We start from the raw sequence: 12911 nt of genomic DNA on the forward strand, positions 1-12911 counted from the left end.
CAATTTGGCTTTGCCTAATGAAGTCTCCTAGGATCCCAATATTGCCTTGGTTGATATGAAATTGATGGCGTTCGCCTCATGGTTAAACCATGAGGATCAAAGAGCAGCTGAAGCAAAATCGGTCATGAACCGAGAAGTGAGCGAGCCACTATTCATTCACCCAGAACTAGAGGATCCGGTGGCACTCATCTCAGCCCACCAACAGTTGGCTACGGATCCCACAGCTTCCTTGAGATTTATGGACCAACAGGCCCAAGCCATAGCTCACTTTGAAGACATGGAAAGGTTGTTGGGAGAAAATGCTGCCCAAGCATGTGCACGCAGATGGAATACCCTGGCACACAGCTTGAAAATCAGAGAGTACCATACCCCCATTCGGATGAGGGAAGCTTTGGCAAGGGTTGAACTTTACAAGAAGTCCATGCAAAGCCTCCAGGCCAGCTGGATTGGCCTTAAACTCAGCCCACCACTACTGCGAGGATTGACTGAAGGCAATACAGAGGAAGATGACAGTCAACAATGGGAAGAGGTGAACAGGAAAGCAGGGTTTCATATCCACAGAGAAGACACTACCACAGAGCCTTGGGATGCAAGGGAAGCAGTGAAAGCAATGAAGGATGAAGATTTGGACTAAGTTGCTCAAGGATGAGCAAATAGTTTAGCTGGGGGGTGATGATGAGCCCCAATTTTTGGTACAATTTGGGCTCATTTGGCCTACTTGCTTTGCTCAAACCATTCATTTTTTATTGCTTATGCATTCATTTCTTGGTTTATTCGTGTTGTTTGTAGGAAGAAGGGTAGGCATTCTATCTACATGACTAATACATGATGATTTCAGGTTTTTGGGAGTAAAAGGGAGCAAAGACCACGAGAAAGGAGACAAGGAGACAATAAGGTGGCACTGCTGGTTTTTAGGAGAGGATGTCCACAGTCTTGGGGACCTTCCTCATGATTCCCACCATGGCTCCGAGCTCCAACCAATCTCCCCACTGAGCTTAGAGGGAGCCAACTGTTCTACAAGAACAGCAGTTACAACTGTCCTACAGGATCAGCAGTTTAACCTTCAGTTGGACAGCCGAGCTCCACAAATCAAGGAAACCTATTGGACTATCATTTTGCATAAATACTGAGGCCGTAGCCTTGGATAGAAGCTTTTTGAACTTTTGTATTGCTCTTGTAATTGGGAAGTACGAGCTACAGCTCGGTGTTTGTTCTTTTTGTAAGCCAGTTTTGGCATGACATCAGATTTTTGGTTATGAATAAAGGCAGGCAGATTTTGATCTCATTCTGAGTTTCTAAGGGAGCTATAGCTCTCAGGTTAGGGCCCAACCTGAGAGCAATAGATCTCCTCGGTGTTGTAATGTTATTTGCATTTCGTTCCAGCACTTTGAGTCTTTACTTTGACATGCAATTCGAATTTACAGTCTGTTAATTTAGTCTTTTTCATGAGATTGAATAGGATTAGTTTATGGTGAATTTGCTTCCAGTTGCTTAGGTTAGAAGAGGATCGTTATAATTTATTGGAGCTCCAGAAAAAGGTTGTTAGAGCTCACTGCCATCTCTGCTTAGGGATTGGGGTGCAGTCCATAACCAACCACCAAAAAGAAACGCAGTTCTTCTCACTTCCATGCAAGCTGCAACATAGTCATTTTCGTTGAAGATCCATCCATGCACTTTTGATATTGAACCATACTTCTACATTCCACTTCCATGCACGAGTTTCTTTTCTCGGTTTTCCATTGCTGTTCATAGGTTTAATGGCACAGTTAACATAGGTTAAAGAGTTCTCGTTTTTGGTGACAATCTTGGACAATTTGTTTCATCTACACTGCTCCACACTATTCCATTACCTCCCTCGTCTTTTCAACCACACCTAAAGCCACTCAACCGACCTCTGCTCAGCTCGTTTACCTTCTAGCTCTCCCATTATTCACTTAGCTCCATTTGCTTAACCTTTCGTTGATCCCATCCTTCCAGCCATCAACAAACTGCATGCACTCTTCCTCCATCTGACTTCTCTTCTCCTGAGCCATCACCAGTTCCATCTCCATCTCACCTATCCTCCCACACCACTCCAACACTTCACCATCTCCCAAAACTTCCTCGGTCAAACATCCTGTAGAATTGCACAGACTTCCTGTAGAAATCCCTGAGTTTCCTGTAGGATCCCCTGCAGACTTCCTGTAGAAGCCTGCAAACTCGGTTGCTGAGCATCCGAACGTGGTAGACTTCTGTGGACTGATGCTAGAGACCCTCTGGGACCTCCCCTAGCCATCCTGACCTTGCCCATGTTTTCCTTCCATTCAAACCGCTCCTGCACAACCAAACCCTAATCAAGAGCATCATCACAATAAATCCAACCACTTAATGAAAAAATACAAAAACATGTCTTTTCAGATGCAAATAGCTTAGATGCATGTATTTTAGCTCACTACAAGTAATGGCATTATTGGTAGTAGTTTCATTCACAGTTTTGCATTGTAAGGGCCTAGCTAGTCAAATTAGGATTTACTAGGGCTTTCATGCTTTATTGGCTTTCAGTTTCTTTCCTCAAATAGACTAGTCTCCTATTGAGTTAGCTTTCGTCCATCATTCATAAAGCTTCTTCTGTGAGCATATAGAAGTTGGCTTGAGCCCTAGCGGACTTGTGCCAGCTGACCAAGTGACAGCTGCGACAAGAGCTAGTACTTGTGCATACAGCACTGTCGCTTCCAAGTTTGTACGAACTACCGGGTTGATAAAATTAGAGATAAGAAGCTCCAGGAGTTGTAGCATTATTGCTACAATACTGGAGCCCACCACGAGATCAAGGGGTTGGTGCTCCCTTCCAGTGGGTGCTGAAGAATGAATGAAGGTTGTAGCCTTCTATAGGTGTGTACACGCATGCTGGTATGAGTCTGTGATAGTACAAGATTGTAAAAATATTTTATTTATATTAAAGAAGTCATAGAAGACAAGAACGATGGTTTTTTCCCACATTTCATGTTGTTCATGTGTGTTTCTTATATGTGATTCCTTATTTTGTTCTTACTACACATGGTTACTATTTGTTTAATGTTTAATGAAGTACTCACACTCTAGCTTAAGATAAATAGAGGATGAATTAATTTAAAAAGTAAGTTTATTGGATGTACGCTAGTTTTTTGAATAACAATTATGTACAGACGCATGTTTCCTTCAATAAAGTTGCGTATAGAAATATGTACATGAAATTCAAAAGTTTAATAATTTGAAAATGCTGATTCACCCCCTCCCCTCTCTCAGTATTTTTCCCAACAAATCACACAAATGATATTAATAAAGACAAATTTGGGAAAGAACAATTACTTTAATATTAATAAAATGGAGAATAAACTTACAACCTTAAATCCTTGATGCTACATGTCCCTTATCACATCTCCAATCCTCTCTTTGAATGAATATCCTCTTCTCCTTATTTCTGCAACATAAGTCTACTTCCAACAATCCTCTTCAATACTTAGGCTTGTGTTAGCTTTATAGGCCAAGAGGGGGGTGTTTGGTATCCATTTCCCAAGGGATGAGATCCACTAATGGTGGGATAGGGTTTCCACAAACAGAGGGAGGTAGCTCCATGATGGGAGGGACCAGGGTTGAATAGGAATTCATTTGAAGCTTGTTAGTTGGGAAAAATTCAATTAACGATGCTTCAATACTTTAATTTTTATTTTTACATGCGTTAAGTCATGTGCGCAGGATACAGTGTAAGACAGAGCGTACTTATGCAGAGTTTCTAATGGACATTTCTATGTATGCGGAGAAATTGACTAAGGAACTACGCAGGAATGCCAAAATAGGATTTTTAGCCATGGGATCTAGGAATTTCATTCTCTTTGGGATAGTTTGGATTCTAGCCTTACAAGGGGATGCTTTGGAACACATTGATGGATAATGAAAGATCCAAACCATTGGTTATTTTCCTAATGTGACAAAATGACATGTAACGGATTGGCCCCTAAAGTGAAAAGCCATAAGAGATGTTTTGATGACTGAAGTGCTTTATCGTGCCAAGGTTTGGGATAGGCACTGCAATTAGAGACCTAAAAAAATCAATCAAATGTTACAATGTAATATATAATCATCTCTAAGGTAGGCATTCCCATACTCAGAGTATAAATGTCTCAAAGAACCAGTACGAAAATACATTTGAATATCCATGTCAATATAAAACATAGTATGGATGCAACCGTCAATGGATTTATGTTTACAATCATGAATATTTAATAACTCCACGCTGCCTAGATGGATGAAACTGGATCCAGGGTCTTGATCTCCATCTCTCGATCTATAGTACGAATCTAGTGATGCAAGTGAACTTATCATAGTATAACATGGTATAAACCACTTGATTACTAGTCAATGATGTGAATTGCTAACATGTGCGAGATAAACCACCAATAATGACAGTGGCTAGATGTGTTGATGTTGAACACTCTTAAATCATTCGATCGAAGGTCAATGATGAGTACCTATCAGCGAAGGGAAGAAACTGTTATGAAACCAGCTCACAAAAAGATAGAAAAGAGAGATCAACTCCATAGAATTCAGCCTATTCGAGGGGGAAACATCCTTTACATTAAGAAAATTAAAAATTCCTGGATGATACAAATGAAAATACCTCCTTTCTATATATAGGAGTCTAAGGGTTCATAACATAATCAGAGCCGAAATAACAATAATAATGTAAGGGCACAATAATAACAATAGTGGGCTTTTATGGGGCACAATAGTAACAATATGGGCACTACATGGGTACACCAATATAATAAGTGGGTTGTACTAATAACAATAAGGGGTTACACTAGTAGTATAGGGGCCTAACATGCCCCTCTCCTTCAAAAAGTGTTGTCCTCAACGCTTGAGTAGTTCTTGATGCTTCTGTATAAAATTCTTGTCCTCCCATGTGGAATCTTCAGCGGGTAAGTTCTTACACTTGATGAGATACTCTGAAATTGATGGATTTTGTAGCTGTCGGGTTCTTGTTTCTATGAGTGCTCCAGGTTCCAATATGATTTTTCCTTCCTCTTGAATTTCTGGCAATATTGTTTGAATTGGGATCTTTTGCAACTTTTGAATAAGTGGCCATACTTCTTCGTCCTTCTTCCATTCATCCCTTGCTTCGCTTATCTAATCTAGTTGGATAATAGAAATAGCACAAAACAATGCTTCCACATCCTCATCCTTGAAGAGTCTTCCCCTTTGGTAAGGTCGTCATTTTTTTAGTGCATGTAGTATTGCCAAAATTTCCTTCTCATAAATAGCTTGCTTGAGATGTAGCAGTAAAAATACACAATCACCTACATCAAAACATTTTTCACTACAATGTTGAACTACCTGTTGTTTTGTTTGATTTTACACTGAAGTCGCGTTATCCTTTATAAGTTGGAGAACTTGTTGTTGATACTCGATGTGATATTTCATTGCTTTAACCTTTTTCTTCTTGATATGTCCTTCTATCTCTAGAGTTTGAGGAGTGGTAATTTCTTCCAATCCTTTACAAGGTATGGTCAGATTCATTTCTTGATGCTCGATGTGATCTTTCACTTCTTGAACATTTTTCTCCTTGATATGTCCTTCTATATTGATAGTTTGAGGAGTGGTAATTTCGACCAATGAATTACAAGATATGGTTGGATTCATTTCTTCTTTCTCGATGTGATCTTTCACTTCTTGCACCTTTTTCTTCTTGATGTGTCCTTCTATCTTGAGAGTTTGAGGAGTGGTAATTCTTGCCAATGCTTTACAAGATATCATTTGATTCATTTCTTCTTTCTCTGGGGTGGGGTCTTGGCGTATATCTTCTTCTTTTAATGTTTCTTGATCCTTTTCTTCCTCCTCTTCATATTCTATGTAAAATAATTTCTGCTTAGCACAATTATGACCTTTAGTGCATTTGCTATCACAATTGTAACAAAGCCCTTTTTCTCTTTTTTCTTCCAATTGTTGTGGTGTAACCCTTGTGGGTTGTGGAAGGCTAGGAGAAACAACACTTCCACCTTTATAGTTGTGAGGGGTATGCTTCCTGGTTTCCATAATTTTGCTTTCCACTATGTCACAAAACCCTTTTACTCTTTCCAATTGTTGTGGTGTTGCTCTAAAGAAGGTGTTGTTCTCTGTATCCTCATAATGTGTTATCATTTCCTCTGTGAAAATTGACCACGTAACAAGTTTTTTACGAGAACAAAGCCCTTAATACCATAAAAATTGATCTGATTCTAAGTATGAAGATGCAATACATACCTTTTGTAACAGTGGTACACCATGTAGATCAAAATATTGCTCCATCGATGAGTATCCAATTTACCGGATCCTTCCCATCAAACTTCCTCATCCTGCTTTTTCTTGATTTTAGGAGCTCAATCTTGAAATGACTGTAACTATGTACTTTCGGATCTTTAAGTTTTGAAATTGCGACCTGTAGTAGCCCTTTGTGTCCTCTTTCCAATGCCACCAATCTGATCCAAATTGGATTCTCCAAGAAAGAGTTATGCACAATCTCCCAAGATGACCTAATTATAGACCTTTCCAGCAGAGCGAAATTCTATGAAGCGCCACGTGTCACTATTTTGACCTTTGGCTCCAAAAAATATATACAAGAAACTATAGTTCGTCCTATTTTCTTACCTTCTTACAAAATTTCAATCCGATGCTCAGAGAGAAATTTATGATGATTTTCCCCAGGTCACCGGTTTGGAATGTAATTCAGGAGTCTGCAAAAAGACCACCTTCCTCAGATCATATCTCCACAAATGTAGTGCGAAAAACTCTGAAATCTGGACCCACGATTCAGCGCGATGTCTTCTCAAATGGGTTTTTTTTTTAGCTTCTGAAACATCACAGAAAAAAGGTTATAGCGAAAATGCCATGATGACCTGTTTGGAGCAGCGAAACCCTAGAATCCAAAGCTCTAATACCAATTGTTATGAAACCAGCTCACAAAAAGACAAGAAAGAGAGATCGACGCCCTAGAATTCAGCCTCTTCGAGGGGGCAACCTCCCTTACGTTACACAAATGAAGAATTCTTGGATGATACAAATGAAAAGACCTCCTTTCTATATATAGGAGTCTAAGGGGTCATAACATAATCAGAGCCAACATAAAAATAATAATGTAAGGGCACAATAATAACAATAGTGGGCTTCTATAGGGCACAATAGTTACAATATTGGCAATACATGGGTACACCAATATAATAAGTGGGTTGTACTAATAACAATAAGGGATTACACTAGTAGTATAGGGGCCTAATAGAAACCTACCATTAAAGCATGTAGGCTCCAAGGTACTAAAGGTTTCTAGATCAACTCCCTAGATAGTGAGCTAAAGTCAGTAGGAAGTGACCCATCGTAGGAGGGCCTACAACATGAAACTCATGTCATGTTTTGAAAAACAATAGTTTGGAGTAATATAGGATTGATCATGAATGGTCGACATGACTAAAGGCTATGAACGGAAAAGTAATTTGGATGAGGTTATACTTCTCTTGAACATATCAGAGACATGAAATTCTGACTTGGTAGCATATGACTAAAAAATAATACCCTAACCAACTAAAGTCTTTCGATGAGGTATGGTAAGCTAAGAGAAAATGGATTTTCCAACCTCGACACAAAAGAGTCAGAGTCTTATGTTCAAGAGTGACATACTACCTTTTATAACACGAAAAAAATGGTTACTTCCCACTTTACCCCCACCATTACTAGCAAGTACCTCTTTATTTTTTACAAGCTTGTGGAGGATAACATATGCTTGTCGTGTAAGCTCATCCTTCGGATGGGTCCATTGAAGTATTTTTAACGAACGCTAGGAAGGAGTGGTTTAGTCTTGTCATGATTAATGAGCCTTGCACTATTTAAGTTTTACGAGTCCAGTGAAGGGATAACTCGATCTGGTTTTCATGTTTAAAAAGTTTGAAAAGACACAAAAATAAAACTCGTTCAATTTTGTCAACGTAAAATTTTAACGAGCCCTAAGAAAGTAAAGCTTGGTGTTTTTCCATTTTAGGGAGTCAAGAAAAAAAATAAGTAAATTCTACTATGTCATTTTTCATAAATTGAGTCCCTCAAGCCCAAAGAAAGAGTAAACTAAAATCAAGAGAGAACTCTATTGACCATGATTAGTCAACATATACCTTTTTTGTAATTAGTCTAGTTTAGTCTATAAAAGGGGTAAACTTATATTGAATAGATGATTGTTCATTTACTTTTATGAGTTTGAATAGTAAAGTATCTTTTCATGTTTAGTGAGCCTTAAAAGGGTGCAAAGGGAACTCCTTGTTTCACTTTTTTGTAAGCTTTAACAAGTTTGAAAAAGTGATAAAACTATACTCAATTCCAAGATGATTCATTTTTGTAAATAACCTATGATCTACACACTTAAACTCAAAAGTATTGCCACTGCTCAAAAATATAATAAAAAACATTATAAAATTGGATTTTAAAGGCTATTTGGAAAAAAGTTATATTTTAATAGGCCTAAAAACTTATAAAACCCAAAAAAAGTAAAAACGTTTTACCATTTGTGTTTATTTACAATTTGAGAGTGATAGAGTGCATTTTTCACCAAGAACTTTAGAGGTAGATTTAGGGCAAACCGTTGGGTGAAATTGCAAGCCGTCTTCTCGAGGTAAATCATCTCCCTGATATATTAATTTTCATGGTTTTTATTTTTGCATTTTGACCACATATTTTTTTAGTTATCGGGAAGGTTTTCAAATAGAAAATCACCCTCGATATGCGCAGTTCACCCTTATTGGGTTTGCACACATCGATTCAGTTTTTTACATTAAAAAAAGGGATGTGCACATTTTCTAGGCCTAGAAATATGCAGATCCGCACTGTTTAGCTTATGTGGTTGTGCACAATGTCAAGGGCATAAATAAAATTAATAGAAAACGTATAAATTTCTTGCAAAATTTTACCACAATTATTCCTAATGATCCTCCATGTTTGTTTGTAGGGTTTTGAGCCACAAAAATGGAGTGGAGAGAGTGTGAACATGAAGAACAACATATAGATTCTTTGAACCATCTAGATACCATACATGCATTGACAAACTGTGGCCTAACTAGAATTTCTGCAGTGGATAGTGAGCAAGTGGAATGTATAAGAAGAATGTTTCATAATTGGAGACCATAGGCTCACTATCGATGGTGATTACATTTATTTCTTATCAGGGCTGCCACTTCATGGAGTGGAAATTTCTCTGTGTGGACATAGGTGAGGTGGCAAAACAAATGCCACCTATCTAGTGCAACGTTTCTTCTGAAGAGTTCCTCCCAAAGGTGCGAGAATTGACATCAAGACCATAGAGAGGCTTCCTTTGAGAGCTATTGGGTTGACTGCTGCACCACTATGTGGAAGTGCATCTCTTCAATTTCTTACAAAGGCTCAGATGCAAACCATCATAGAGTGCTTACAACCTACAATATTTAGCTGGTGTGAGGTAGTAGTTTCCAATCTGGAAGGGAAACTAACTAGAGTTAAAATTGATAGACTTAAGAAGTTTGGGTATGGTGCCTTTGTTAGTTCTTTTTCTCTAGATCAAATCCCACTTCTCGATCCACTGGTAACTATAGAGAGAGGGGTACCTCGAGACCCTTGCATGCTGAAGTGTGTCACACTGATGGCACGCCACATAGTTGTCAAAGGGCCAATGATCTAGTATACTCCTGATTTCTTTGGGTGGTTGGAAAATCAAATCATTTTGATTGAAGATTTCCCATACACAAGCATAGATTACACATGTGATCTATATATTCCACTGCCAGCTAGGATGTAGTGGAGCGATATAGGTAAAAACTTCACACTTTTCTTATTTTCCAATTTCTGATTTCTTTGTTATTTTTTGCCATCTAAAACTAATTGTCCAAAATGATCATGCACATGTGGGTCTAATGAGACTCGCGAGGTTACATAGATATGAAAAACATGGTGAGTAGCCAGTAGCTCCCGGATTGCAGAACCTTGACATAGAAGAGGCATTGATTGAGTTGGAGCACAACCTTGAGAGGTTGACACTGGACATCCTTGATGTTGGGATTGATGACCTTCCTCTCTGCTATCATAGGCACATTATGGGGGTTTCTAGACCTATTAGTTGCTTGCTATGATGAGTAAATCGTGCTGTTATCTACTACCATGATCATCATGGGTAGCTGCTAGTCTTAGGGCTATATTTTTCCTTTTCATGATGTATTGATATGTTCAGAAAATAAAGCCCATTGGGCCTCATGTATTTGGATGATTTTTTTGTAAAAACCACACTTTTACAGGAATTTAACTAAGGAAATCTACTACTTCTATTTCAGTCTCTCTTGCACAATATATGAATGAATATTGCTTTTGATTTCTTACATATGTTTTACAAATTCCCAATTAACACATAATTTTCCAATGCATTAGTTAATGTGTTAAACTTCTCAGAATGCGTTGACACTCAGTATAATAAAACTCTCTTTCCAAGAGATGAACCCAAAAAAACATTCCTAACATTGAAGCACTTTTAACTGAATAAACACTACTCAAATGTAATACTATGACTCAAGAATCTATCCTAATGATCAATCACCGAATTCCAAATGAAATTGCATCATATAATAGCTCAATCACTATGTTATAATTTGCAATTGTATTCCTTGTTCGACCAAGGCATATCGTGTGAATAGAAACTAACTCATCTTTCGGCAAATAAATGACCTAGGCTGTGGTAGATAGATTATGAGTACTACGAATAACGCAATTAGCAAAGCCAATGTAAGTTTGAGGGAGCATTGACACCTTATAATCAAGTGTAACACAAAATAAGCAAGCAAAGTAGAGGAAAATTGTAAAAAGATGCTAAAAATTGCCACGCATAGAATATGGTAAAACAATATACAAATTCTTCACTCATCAATCTAAGCATAGGCTTTCTTTAGGTAAATACCATTTCTAGGGTTTCTGAAAGGAATTTTGTCATAATCAACTAGCTCATAGGTCCCATTTGCCAAAGCATGTTTTACAACATAAGGGTCATCCCACATGGGCTCGAATTTACTAGCGCCTAACTTATCATGCTTTTATGAATGAGGTTTTATATTTTTATTATATTGTGCCTTAACTTAGGAAAATTTTAAGGATGAAAATTTATTTTAAATTTTAGAAACCTTGGGGATTTTTACTAGACCTTAATATGCAAGTTGTAAAAAAATTGGCATAATTTTATAAAAATTTTCAAATTTGTAATGATTTTATATAGTCTCTGTTAGAGTCAGTCTTTACATCCCTCCGTCAGAGATAATTTCTCTTTTTTCATTTCATTTTTAGGTATCTCGCTCGATTCACTCTGTTGCATTATGCTAGGGGCATGCCATAATCTAACGGAAGGGTCTTGTCAGTCATTACTTTGTATCTGTTGGCTTGTGTCTAATCATTAAAGTTCATTAAAATTCATCGAACTCGGTGTTTTAGTCATTCATAGTCATGCATGGTATTTTGGTTAGCAAAGAGTTTTTTAGAGTTTTTTAGGTCTACGGTTTAGTTGATTTAGTCCTCAAAATGTCCAATAAAGCCGGCAGGCTAGAGGGAGGTTCAAATTTTCATCATTGATAATGCTCAGGGATGATTCCTCATCAAAACTCCGTTTCGAAGAGGAATTGTCAAATTAATTGTTTGTAATGAGTATGTCTTTTTAAAGGTCCTCCGTCATGAATTACTTCAACTGAGCCTCGATTCATCCTTTGCTGAAGACATGCCACCATCTCCTACAAGAATCAACAAAAAAGCCATTGTTTTAGCCAAAAATCAAAGTGAAGAAATGCAAATTCTGACGTGAAGAAATCAAAGCTATGGCTTGATATACATATTTCTATATTTATTCATGTCATTTGCACTCAAGAGGTCGATTGAAATTGGAGTTTAGTAGGAGAGAGGGAAAACTTGTGAATTTTCAAGCTATGACTGTGCTTAGTGTGTGTGCGGTGCATAGGCTGGGTGTCGCGGTGCACTGGGGAGGCGTGGCGCACTGGGCACGACCGCGCAGTGCATTTTAACACGGGCGCGACGCACCCAGGAGGCGCGGCACATTGGGCCTCCCGCATGGCGCATACAGCCAGAGGCCTGAAAAAGGGTCCAAACTCGTCCAAATCGCCCAGAGACCGCACAGATTTGCCAGATCACACTATGGATGCAAGCATAGTAGCAAGGTTTGGACGTATTGGATTCTACGGTTCGGAAATTTGTCAACAATCTGATATATCACGAAGCTTCAGTACATTTCAGATAAGGCAAGTCCCGAATCGAATCTGTGCGCCTATCAAGAGAATTGGGGCAATCATCAATCAGGCAGTTGCAGAAGAGCAGACTATAGTTGATCCAATCCAGAAGGTCAAAAATGGATTCAAAAAACTTCAAAACCGAGGTTTATGATAAGGAGAAAGAATTGGTCTCCAAATTGCCCAAGGGCCGATCTCCCAAGTTCATGGTGGTTGTCTACGTGGACTCGCGAGTATGCCCGACCTATGTTCTCAAATTCAATCTGGGGGAGCATTCGTCGTGTGCAACGTCGCAAACATGGTTCCTCCCTATGAGAAGAGTGGTTTTCCATGAGTGGGTTCTGCTGTGGAGTATGCTATTTTGCATCTCAAGGTGAAGAATATACTGGTGATAGGCCATAGCTATTGTGGAGGAATCAACACGCTTATGTCACTACCATATGATGGCACCCAAAACTCTCTATGAAATCATTTCAGAAGCCAATTAAAATGAAGCATTTATAAGCCTGATCTCAAACGAAGCACTAGATTCGGATATTTCATTGCAATTGTAACAATTCACCAGGTATCAAGGCTGAGAATCTGCAATGGAGTGTTTTAATAAACAAATAAACAAAAAAAAAATTAAGGGGAAAGCCA

At 38.4% G+C, this 12911-nt stretch overlaps 1 pseudogene; it reads left to right on the forward strand.

Annotated features, from left to right (window-relative positions):
* The first annotated feature begins 12180 nt into the window (after window positions 1–12180).
* Window positions 12181–12738, forward strand: LOC149155134 (carbonic anhydrase, chloroplastic pseudogene; annotated as a pseudogene).
* Window positions 12739–12911: the final 173 nt, after the last annotated feature.

Source organism: Pinus tabuliformis, chromosome 9 (assembly GCF_031772625.1).
Source record: "Pinus tabuliformis cultivar Carrire ecotype Pingquan chromosome 9, CPIR1, whole genome shotgun sequence".
Classification (NCBI taxonomy): domain Eukaryota; kingdom Viridiplantae; phylum Streptophyta; class Pinopsida; order Pinales; family Pinaceae; genus Pinus; species Pinus tabuliformis.